The sequence below is a fragment of the Sander vitreus genome, chromosome 11, assembly GCF_031162955.1.
Source record: "Sander vitreus isolate 19-12246 chromosome 11, sanVit1, whole genome shotgun sequence".
Lineage (NCBI taxonomy): Eukaryota > Metazoa > Chordata > Actinopteri > Perciformes > Percidae > Sander > Sander vitreus.
Window position 1 is genome coordinate 28,549,583 of NC_135865.1, and position 11,314 is coordinate 28,560,896.

Consider the following 11,314-nt stretch of genomic DNA (forward strand, 5'->3'; position numbering starts at 1 on the left):
GCCGACAGTGTTGTTGTCATTACTTAGAATTCCTCATGGGGGAGACAGAAACTACGTACTATAGCTTTAAAGTGTGCATAGCAGTATATTAAAGTCATATACATATCTAATCTTTTTAGTCTAATTTATTGTACATTGTTAGTACTTTATGTGGAATATATTGTAAAAGCAATGTACAAAACTTTAATAAATCATGTTAACATCGCTCAGTTGATTCTCCATATCTGTCCTTTTGCCTGATTATTACATGATTATTGAACTGTGGCTCTAATCTTTGCATTTGTAACAACTGGTCCCTAATTCTCACTGTCCAAAGAATCTATCTAATGTATCTCTAGATTTGTTCATTTAGAGTTTTTCCACATAAACGAAGACGAAGTATATCTTTAGCTGAATGAACCATTTAAAAAAAAAAAAAAAAAAAAACACTGGATAATCTTAAAGATACATTGTTACAAAGACGAAAACAAGGCTACTTTTCTTAGCTCATAACAAAAGCTAAAATTTTGGATTATTTTAGCTTGTAATTTAAAGATACAATAAATGCCGAAATCATACCCCGCACTTCTATCAAAGAAAGGATTAGTGTGGTAGGAGAACACATTTTAAGTAGTAGTTGAAGCATTTTGTTGGTGTAGTCTAATGTATTGTAGTGGGTATACTGTACTGTGTATGTGTATATATATATATATATATATATATATATATATATATATATATATATATATATATTGGCCTATATATATGGGCCAGAATCTGCCTTTGGGGAAGGGGGGGCATATCATAGTGGGGGGTCTGGGTGTCCTCCCCCAGGGAAGTTTTGAGTGTCAGCAACTTCATTTTCTGCACTTAGATACCCTTTTATGCACCAATTTACTTTGTAAATACTTTTATTTAGCCTATGCGAAGAAAAAGAACACAGATGACAATTCAAAATATATCAAAAATATAATAGAAAGTATGTCGTTGCGTGTCATTGGGCATTTTTAAGCGGATATATGGAAATCCTGGAGCTTTCTCAGTGGGTATACTGCATATACCTGCGTATCACGTAGACTACACCACTGTATTTCACACTGTATTTACAGTTCTGGAAATGTTCTTCTCAAGATTATTTATGTGTTTCAGTCACTGGCTATCTCACCTGCTGCTTCCTCTCTTTATTCCAAACAAAAGCTCTGGAAAACTATTAGATCTCTTCCTGTAGGACGGAGGATGTTATTCCAGGGATATCTGACTCGTTGATCTGACCCGTGGAATTCAGAATGTCCAAATGTCATCAACTCGCATTATATCAGATGGTATAAACAGATGCATTGAAGTGAAAATGATTCTGATTATTATTTATTATATTGTATGCCTGCATTCTTAAATTATTCACCCTACGATCTCTGCCTTGGTCCGATCCGGCCTATGGAAAGAGGAGCAGGGTTGGATTTGATTGATTGAAATTTATTTTGTGTAAAAGAAAACAGAGGCTCATACAGAAAATAATATTACACAAAATAGCAAGCGTACTGAGATACGTTTATGTCAAACACTTGATGAATTTTCTTTTTAAATGTCCGAAAAAGGTGTTGGGAAAAGTCAGTAGCAATAATGGAGCTGTAATTACTTAACTGCTGTCTGTTCCACTTTCTTCCCCATCTGCTTCCTGTACACAGCTTTATTGACGCACTGTTTATCACCGTGGATTTGCAATGACAAAGAGACTCTCAGAAAGTCTTTAGACACTCACACACTTAATGCCCACCTGGTCTGTGTATTCTAAAAACATAAATAAAAAAAAAAAAGCCCTGTATGATTACAACAGAGGGATAAGAGGTCTAGACTAGCAGGGTATTACATGTATTAGTCAGTGTGTGTTTGTGTTTGTTTGGTGTGTGTGTCCCTGTCTTACATACTCAGCTGCTGTGTGAGTCTGTTACTTTTTTTTTTGCAATAGTGGAAAACTCATGATTCATAACGTGCAACAATTGAAGCAAACTATTTTTGGTTACATTCGGCTGATGACACTGTGTTTGACAAAGCAGATCATTCTCACGTGTGCTGCCATGTAATGCAAGCATGCAGCCCAAAGTGACTCACAGAACAAAATGAAAACACAGATGGAAAAGAAAGATTAAACAAGACTAAAAATGACTAACACAAACATTTTACTTTTTTATTTTATTTTTAAAAAAAAATAACAAATGAAATAAACACCAGGGTTAAAAAAATGTATATAAAACCAATCTTTAACTAGTTTAAACTAATGCTAATAACATTACTCGGAATTAAAAGCCAAATAAAAAAAAGATTGTGCTGTCTTTAATTTTCTTTTACAAATACTGATATCATCATCATTCTAATATCCAAACGCAGTGAGTTCCACATTTTAGGGGCGTTAAAAACAGAATGCACTTTCACCTGTACTTGTACATGTATGGGCCACATAAGGAACATTGTGCTCTGGCTGGAACATAAAATGAAAGAAAATCACTTGCCAATGCACATACAGTACTTAATAAGTGTGACTGTCTCGGGTGTTGACTTGGGGCTAAACTGCACCGTGATTGATCACAGAGGGACGCCACAGGAAGAAATTGACCGGTCACTGTGGTCCCTGTGATTGATTGCTGATCTCGCGGCAACCCAGCAGGACAAACAGAGGACAGTGATTGTCCTAGTGTTTGTCTGAACAGTAGAAACAGGAACGTGTGTGTGCTCATTTAGCTAGAGCTGAGTGATTGATGCTGGCCTGTCAGCTACTTGCAGGCCTGTATGTTAGAAGTGGGTTCACAGTGCAGGAATGGTACATATTGTAGCGTGATTTTACATAATGTGGTCGGATGTGAAAATTTCCTGAAAACGTGTATAACGTATGATTTATTGAGGTTGCGTGTGTGTGTGTGTGTGTGTGTGTGTGTGTGCGCGCAGCCATGTGTGAGTGTTTTTTAGTAATGAGCAATAATAAAATCTGGGGTACAGGAAGCTTTTAAGAAGGAGAATGTAATAATGTCAACCTAATAACATACACCCAGATGCAAGATGCAGATCAAAAGCCTTTTTAACATCAGGGCCGGAAGACTACAGATTAAAAAAAATAACCTCTTGGCTCATTCTGGCATTTTTAACTCATGTTTAATCATGTGTTTTATTAATTTGCACTGTCCCCTTCTTAAATAAATGGAATTTATTTTAAATTAATTGAAGATGCAATACAGACGTGAGGGAAAGCATCACCTCAATACTGTTGTGTAGCATTTAGGGGTAACTAACTACACACAAACACATCCCTTGTGGTGGAATAGACAAACAGCTGGTGGCAGTCCCAAAGCTTTATGGCAGATTGATTGGGCAGTAAAACAATCCAGAGTCAACGGTGCTCACTAGAATCATGTGGTTAGTGTGTGTGTGTGTGTGTGTGTGTGTGTGTGTGTGTGTGTGTGTGTGTGTGTGTGTGTGTGTGTGTGTGGCTCGATGGTGTTTTAAGCCCCCACCGTCGACTTCAAGGCAGTGCTGCGACCGTCGACTTCAAGGCACCTAACCCTAACCGTAACCCTTGCCTAACCCTAGTGCCTTCCATGCAGCGCTGCCTGGAAGACGACATTGGGGGCTTAAAACAGCAAACCCTGTGTTTGTGTGTGTGTGTGTGTGTGTGTGTGTGTGTGGCTGGTTTTTGATATCAGTCTGGAAAGAAAGCGTGTGTGGTTAAAATAAAAAAGAGAGAGAGAGGCTGGTCTCATCGGGCTGAAAGAAACACACCCACACCTTGGACACACACACCCAGCGAACGACCACCTGACACCTGCCCCTGTCAAGTCCTAATTGAGTTGCACATTGAATCTTGAGAGGAGCCTTATGAGCCGAGATGATGACAGACCTAAAGGCGGAGCACCTGACACACAGACATGCTGATACACAGATGTAGCCTACAGGCAGCCACTCAGAGTAGTGATGAAAAACAACCTGCTGTAAAGAGAGGATTACAAGACTATATTTCAGCACATCATCCAAGATCCCCTACATCATGTAGTCCGAACATGGGCTTATGTCTGTGAAAGCTACACCATTTGAATGTGTTTTTGTCAGCACCATCTGAATATCTTTCAATTGATCCCAGTGTGGGAGTCAATTAGCACTCAGTTCTATAAGTAGGAACCAATCTTTGTCTGGTTAGGTGTATACAGTTTCTGACCACACATGCTGAAGCTGCTGGTTGGTGCATTAGTTACTCCTGATTCTGGATGTTACTGTTGGTTTAATATTGGAAACATGTTAGGACTAAGAAGTCAACAGGAAAAGTAAATGGACTTTGTGTTCAACTGGAAAGTTTGACTCTGATTTGTCAGATATGGTAATCCGTGCGTCAATTGGTTTCATCCACGGTGCAGCATGTTAGTGGCTTAAAGGGCCCAAAAATATGCTCATTTTCAGGTTCATACTTGTATTTTGGGTTTCTACTAGAACAAGTTTACATGCTTAATGTTCAAAAAAACACTTTATTCTTCTCATACTGTCTGTCTTAATATACCTGTACTCACCCTCTGTCTAAAACGCTCTGTTTTTCATTTGGTCTTGACTTGGACTCAAACTTTTTTGGACTCGGTCTTGACTTGGACTTGAACCTCTTTGGACTTGGCCTTGACTCGGTCTCGACTAGTCCTGGTCTTGGACTTGTTTTGGACTCGTCAAAGGTGGACTTGACTACAGCCGTCAGTACCTGTCATGACAGCAACTCCAACGGTGGAGTTGATGTGGTCAAGCTGAAGAAGGGAGCCTTTTGGGCTCGGAAAAGCCCAGGAAACTCCTGTTTCAGCAGAAAAATGTTAGAAAGCCAGTTTATGCAGTTTCTGTGGACATAAAAGCAACAAAACTTGACCTACCCAAACTCCTTGGTATGGAAGAAGTTTTAGTAGGTCATGGATTGCTTGGATGGGTTCTCCTGGCAAATCAACAATGTCCTGGTAAAGATGCCGATCTCAGAAACTTTCTGAGGAAATAAGCCTGACAGTCTCGCCCAATTTGGAGAGGAGACAGAGTGGGGTAGCCTTGCTCATCTCTCTGTCGGAGATCACTGAGGCAGTCAAAAGCCTGCATGTGATTTTCATTTACTAAAGTTGTTATAGACACGGGGAGTGAGACAACCTCTGAACTGCATTATCAGTTTTTGTGCCGATGATGTCTCTCTGTTGACCTCACTGGACCATGGCCTCAGTGGAGAGGAAGCTGAGCCCGGAGCAGGGACATCTGGAGCTCAGACTCGAAAGGAACCAGATGAGTGAGTTCTTGCATTTGGATTCGGGTTGACTCCTCGAGGTCTCCCTTCGGAGGTACTCAGGACTGTCCAAGTGAGAGGAAACCACAGGACAGAGCCTGAAGATGGCTGGAGGAATCACATTTCCCACCTAGCCTGGGAACACGCACGTGAAACGAGCATGGACTGAAACTGAAACGACGTCCCCATGTAACCTAAACACGTTTTGTTAGTTGACTACAAAGTGTTGAAGTTTAGTTTAGAGACTTTTGCTGTCATGTTTGTAAGTCTGTCTGCGTTTCTCTCTATCAATGCCAGGCAGTGAAAGTTTCAACAGATTACACGTAGAGCTTCACTGGAAAAGTCATTTTGTCAGCTGAAAACATGTGCTTGGTTAATGAATAACTCAGTTAAGCCTGGTTGAAGTGGGACATTTGTAATCAAGAGAGTCAATCCAGATGGCTAACTGATCCAGATAGCTGGATGTGCGTGTGTGCGTGCGTGCATGCATGCGTGCGTGAGTGTGTGTGCTTGCTTTTAATATCAGGCTAATGAAAACTGAGACACAAGGGCAGGAAACCTTTCCACTTGGTATTGGCATAGTCTCACCACTTACAGCTTACTTGTCGCCACAGACTCCTTTTTAAACTCTCCCCATGTCTGCCTCCACATATCCTCCATTGGAGTCATACTCATAAATATGGTTACTGGAAAAAAAAAATGCAATGAAATTAACAGTGAAAAAAGTGTGAAACTGTAAATTTCTCTAAATGCCAATTATAGTCCTGGCCATCATCCTCCATTATTAATACTTTCTCACAGTCCTGTGATGAGTCTTGCTGTACATCACGCAGAGGATGTGGTTTTGTCAGTGTTGCTGTAGTCAGCTCAACAGATATGATAATGCTGTTGTCCTTGACTACTGGTAAACAGTGTTTTGTTGATGTGCTTGTGACTGTTGAGTTGTTAGTTCCACTAGCTATTTATTATACAAATGTGGTCATTTTTGAGGCCGTCCTTCTTGTCCCCAAAAAAAACGCCCCCATAAGTTGTTTGTTCAAGCAGCAAAACGTCTCATATTTAATGAGAGAATAGAGTATTGAGTATCATCCCCAAATAGTATTATAATTAATAGCATTCTAGACAAAAACACAATTTGAATGAGTTCAATGTCAAGAAAGTGCTTGTGTCCTACATGACGACATTTAGAAATGCAATCACAAGAAAAAATACTACAGTGTAGGTGCTTGTGTGCGTGCGTGCGTGCGTGCGTGCGTGCGTGCGTGCGTGTGTCTTTTAACACATGTTGATTTATGGGGCAGTCAGGGAGATTTCCCCTCTGACAGGGCCAAGTGTTTGTGGAGCAGAGAGGACACGCCTGGAGCCGTGGAGGAAACGACACAGCTCAAATATTCTTCTGCACTGCTGACGTCGTTGTCTTCTGTTGCTGTTTAACTCAAAATCAATTCAAGTCAATCATATTTACATTAGCCAAAAATCATAATTCACACGTGACTCAGAGGAGTTTTCAGTCTGTGATGTACACCGTCAGATAACCTTGATTTAGAAAAGGAAGAACTCTAAAGAATCAACTTGGATGTAAAAAGGGAGGGTTAATTAAGTATATTGTATACTTGTATTTAAGTAACATCTTCAATGCAGGCCTTTTACTTGTAACAGAGTGTTTTCACAATGCAGTGTTGGTACTTTAACTTAAGTTAAGGATCTGAATACTTCCTCCACCACTGTTGAATACTGACATATATTTGAATTGGGTTGTGTTTATTAGTACAGCAGTTTTGCATGTGTTCTCAGTGGTTGGTATGTGTTTGAAACACAGTATTGAGACTAATTTCCCTCCTATGTTCTCTCCTTGCTTGTTAAAGGTGTGTTCATTGGCAAAATCGGCCAGTCGTGGTGTTTGCTATGGGTCAGATTTTGAGACTTCTCAAAGTTACAGGAGTTGAGGCCAGGCCAGCTCACAGTCACATGAGAATACAGTATGTTGCATACTTGCTGACTGCGTGCTGATGTTGGCGCATGCAGTACACATCTGGCTTCACCTTCAGCTCCACACGTTGTCACTGCTGTTTGTCCGTTGTTCCGCTTCCTGCGCGGCAATGTGAGTGCGTTACTGGTGTGTGTTGGAGTCTGTGTGTGTGTGTACAATACAACCGGTGCTGCCATGATTTGTTTAGCAGATTTCTGTTTCCCTCTCCTCCCTCTCTCTCTGTCCCTCTTCCACGCTCTCACTCTTTCCTTCCTGCGTCTTTCTCTCACACCACCACGTCAACACCGAACTGGTCTGGCAAGACCTTTAACCACCCCCCATCTTTCCCTCTTTCTGTCTCTCTCTCTCTCTCTCTCTCTCTCTCTCTCTCTCTCTCTCTTCTCCAGCTGCATTCCAGTGTATGTCAGAGATGATATGCGATAATTCTCACCAGTTCAGACGAATTGAAACAAATGTTCCCTTTGCATTACTGTCTCGATGAGTGAGCCCCACTCAGTCTGTGTCTTTGTGTGTTTGTAATTGTCAAGTCATCTTTGTACTGTATATAACATAAGTTGACCCCAAAGTGCTTTACAACCAAGGCAGATGGTTTGAAATCTGCCTTGACACAGATAGACATTACGTATATAAAAAGTACATAACAAACAACCACCCCTGTGTGTGTGTCTCTCTCTCTCTCTCTCTCTCTCTCTCTCTCTCTCTCTCTCTCCTCCTGCTGCATTCCAGTGTATTTCAGAGATGATATGCGATAATGCTGCCAGTTCAGACCAATGGAAAGAAATGTTCTCTTCAGCATTACTGTCGTGATGAGGGATTTAAAAAAAAAGGACTGATGCTTCCAGCCTCACTCAGTCTATGTGCTGTGTCCAGTGGTGGAAAGTACATTTACTCAATTACTGTACTTAAGTATGCATTCAAGGTACTTGTACTGTACTTGAGTCTTCTCTTTTCATGCCACTTTCTACTTCTACTCTGCTACATCTCAGATAGAAATATTGTACTTTTCCCTCCACTACATTCATCTGACAGCTTTAGTCACTAGTTACTTTACAAATTAAGATGTCTGCACACAAAACACATGCAGCCACTGTTGCACTAAATGCTTGCTCTTGGGGGGAATGGTTGGGTCTTTGTAAATTATAGAGTGTGGTCTAGACCTACTCTATCTGTAAAGTGTCTTGAGATCATTCTTGTTATGAGTTGATACTATAAATAAAATTGAATTGACTTGAATTAGTTTATAAAATGCAATGTTTTATTATAAATCTAACTACCCAACAATATATTTACAGAACTGTTTGGATCGTTTCCAGTTTCTAAAATGGGAGTTTTTTTCTGCATTGAGTACTTTTACTTTTAATACTTTAAGTACATTTTCCTGTTGATATTACAGACTTTTACTTAAGTAACATTTTCAATGCAGGGCTTTTACTTGTAGTATTTTTACAGTGTGGTATTAATACTTTTGCTTAAGCAAAGGATCTGAATACTTCTACCACAGCCTGTGTATCTTTGTGTGTTTGTAATTGTGTTTGTGCTTCATATTTCCTTTCTTCTCTCTTTCTCCCTGCATGCACAAAACAAGGGTGGAGCTGTAGCCCTTGACCTCAGAACTGCAGCGTTGTGCAGACAGCGTCTAAGCCAGAGATTATCCCTGACAACGGCCCCAAGGAGAGGAGCCATAACGACCATAATGATGATGGAAGATACTGTAAAACTCTGACAGGTAGAGAGGGATTTCTGAAAGCCAAATGGTCCCGTTTTCCGTTGAGTTACGATAATAAGCAGGGGTGCCTGGCACTAGAGCTGGGTACCGAATTCAATACTTTTTATGTACCGACTGAATTGCCTCTAAAGTATCAAGTATGGAAAAACGCCTCGTCATTCAATACCCAATTTCAAAACCTAGGGAGTAAATCTCATCAGCGTCAGTGAGCCAATGAGCACGCAACATGCTTCTACTGAGATCTAATAATGTCTGTGATTGGCTGTTTTGCGTTACACGTTGTGGAGCACTCAGGAAAAACTACGTTACACAGAGACGGGCTCACGTAGTAGGAGCCGAAAAATACACTAAAAGATTTGTGCCGTAATGTTGTAATTTCTTTTTGTTTAATTAAATTGGTATCGAAAACAGTATCGTTTAGGAAACGGTATCGAAAGTCACGGTACTGGTATTGGTACCGGTATCGAACTTTTTTGAACGATATCCAGCCCTACCTGGCACCATTTTAACGACCATCTAGTCATCTAGATCACGATGCTGTGATATTCCTAGAGCAGAAGTCCTTAGCTCACAATAAATTAACACATACTTACTCTTTTTTTGTTGCAATTATTCTTCAGGCTAAAATTGCCCCTGGTTTTAAGTAAGCCTTTATCCTCATGTATCGCTGAAAAAGAAAACAGCATATCATTTTCCCCACACCCGTACCCACGTATGCATTCTTCCAAAGACTATACTATGTCTCCAAAAAAAAACAACACAGCAATCCTGACCTGTACTCCACTGAGGCCAGCTCTGTTTTGGAAAGACGTCATCACCCAAATGATTGCTACTGATGATCCCTTCTCATCTAATAATAGTCACTAATATTATTTTGCTGCCTAATAGGCTCGGAAATGACACAACGCTGATATGGATTTCCTGCTCTCCCTCTTTCATTGAATAAATGTTGGCGACCTGCACAAAAGATAGAGCAAAAAAATGAAAAGAGACCGCTAATGAGTATAATTAGCGTAGCCACAGTTAGATTTGGTTATTCCTGTGTGTCTGAGGCTTGATGGGCCTAATTAGCTCAACGGTCAGGAAATGCCTTTCTGAATGAGCTTTCCTGCTCTGCCAGCCAAGGGCGTAGGTTTTGTTTCAACATTGGAGGGTGAACATTGTAACCGGGGTACTCCCCCACTTACATTTGGAGTGTCAAACACTTCCGTTCCTGCATTTTTTTAATCTATTTATGGTGCAAATGTCTTTATTAATGTAAAGGAAATAATTCAATTCAATTACATTTTATTTGTAGTATAAAACCATAACAAGAGTTATCTCAAGACACTTTACAGATAGAGTAGGTCTAGGCTTGATCTCAGTGTTGCATTTGACACGGTCGACCATGACATATTACTAGACCGACTTGAAAACTGGGTTGGCCTTTCTGGCTCAGTACTAAACTGGTTTGAATCCTACTTAAAGAATAGGGATTACTTTGTATCTATAGGTAATTATGTATTTGAGCATACAAATATGATGTGCGGAGTTCCTCAAGGCTCCATTCTGGGGCCTCTTCTGTTTAACATCTACATGCTTCCACTGGCTCAGATTATGGAAAACAACAAAATACGTTACCATAGTTATGCTGATGACACACAAATGTACATAACCTTATCGCCTATATAGGTAGGCGGTGTCTGAAGGTGCCGGTTGGGGGTGTGATGAACAGTGGCAATAATAGTCACAATAAAGATAATGGAACTGTGACTAGAAATAGTAGTTGTAGTAGTTCATGGCAAGGCAGGGCACTGCAGGGCATTACAGGATTTAGCAGGGCACAGCAGAGCATAGCAGGGCACAGCAGAGCATAGCAGGGCGTAGCAGGACGTAGCAGGGCACTGCAGAGTGTAGCAGAGTGTAACAGGGCATAGCAGGGTGCGCAGCAGGACCACGGCGACAGCTACAACCCTGATTTAGGTGCCACCCTAATCAAAGGAAACATGCTGGGCAAAAAACAAAAACATAGGGACTCTGGGGAATAAGTTCCCCAGAGCTATTTTAGTAACAAGCATTTCTGGGACATGGATGCACACAGATGGAAAAAGAGAGGGGCTCAGTGTGTCAAAGGAAGGAAGTCCCCCAGCAGTCTAAAACTATAACAGCATAATGTCATAAGAGAGACAGGTTAAGGAGAGGAGCCTGGTTGGGCTAGAACTCTCCCCTGCCAGATCGGGCTGTACCGGCCTGCCTCCCTCTACTACTCTAATAACTAGTCTCCCGTATTGTTCAAAACTTTCTTCATATAATAAACATCACACATCACACATTTTTCTAGGATTCATGTAGCAACATC